Genomic DNA, 1,208 nt, shown 5'->3' with positions numbered 1-1,208 from the left:
ATTTGATCATGAAGAGGGACCATATGAAAGAGACTGAGACTGAACTGGACCAAGTCAATGAGAAGGACTGAAATTCTTAAAGTAAATAACCAGATCCTGAATTTAAATCTAGAAGCAAGTGCAGATTGCAATGTCATTTCAAGAGATCTGGATGCTTTGAAGCCTGACAGAAAGGACATGAAAAATCAGGATGTAAACTAGTGACATATTCTGGCCACAAGATATCCAGCGCCTGGCCGCGATAAACAGCATTGCAAAAGACGCGTGGCGCAACGACAAACACCCAGAAATATTGCTTTTGACGCGACCCAGCAAGCAATTTTGCGTTTAAAAGACGTCCATTAGCCGTCTAAACACAGCCCAGACGTCTAGGCTAAAACAAGGCTAAATTTGGGCTGTCAGTGAAAATTTAATAGTCGTCTAATCATAGCCCAAGAATAGACTAGTCATCAATTAGACCGCTATTAAACGACTACATAAAACAAGGCTATATTTGGGCTGCCAATGAAAATTTAATAGACGTCTAATCATAGCCCAAGAATAGACTAGTCATCAAATAGACAGCTAATGAATGCCTACATATATACATCTAATAGACAACAAAATGGCAATCCATCCAAACTAATTAAATATACAGCTTTTATTAAGAAAAATTTTATTTTTAACAACTTGGACAACTTAAGACAATACAAAATGATAAAAATACAAAAGAATTAATGACAAAATAAAATTTTATAAATACAATACACTTAAATATAAATATTATGATAAACAAATTGAATTTTTAACAACGATAAAAATATAAAAATTTAAAAATTAAATATTTTAAATAACTTGAGATATTTCAAAGAAAAAAAAATCTAATACAAATCAAGAGCATGTTATCACACTTTAACGGTTGCTTTGGTTTTCATCAACAGCCGCTTGCGCCACCTGCTGGTGAGCAACTGACAGCAGATGGAGATCATGCATCGGTGCTCTACTGCTATTCCTGCAGTTCCCGGATGTTCAATGTTAAGGTTAAAAGATGAGTTAAAGAAATATGGGGTGAGTGTGTTGAACCTTAAGAATATACTAAAAAGAGCAGATCAATAAAGTATAATATAGGGGGGTTAAAGAAAGCACTGTTTGGCCCACACTCCAATACAGCAGGTGGCGGATATGCACCTTAATTGTTAGTTTCCCCCCGCCAATAAAAACGGAAGATG

This window comes from Sinocyclocheilus rhinocerous, unplaced genomic scaffold, assembly GCF_001515625.1.
Source record: "Sinocyclocheilus rhinocerous isolate Xijiao unplaced genomic scaffold, SAMN03320098_v1.1 scaffold2975, whole genome shotgun sequence".
NCBI classification, from domain to species: Eukaryota; Metazoa; Chordata; class Actinopteri; order Cypriniformes; family Cyprinidae; genus Sinocyclocheilus; species Sinocyclocheilus rhinocerous.
This window is presented reverse-complemented; position numbering follows the sequence as displayed.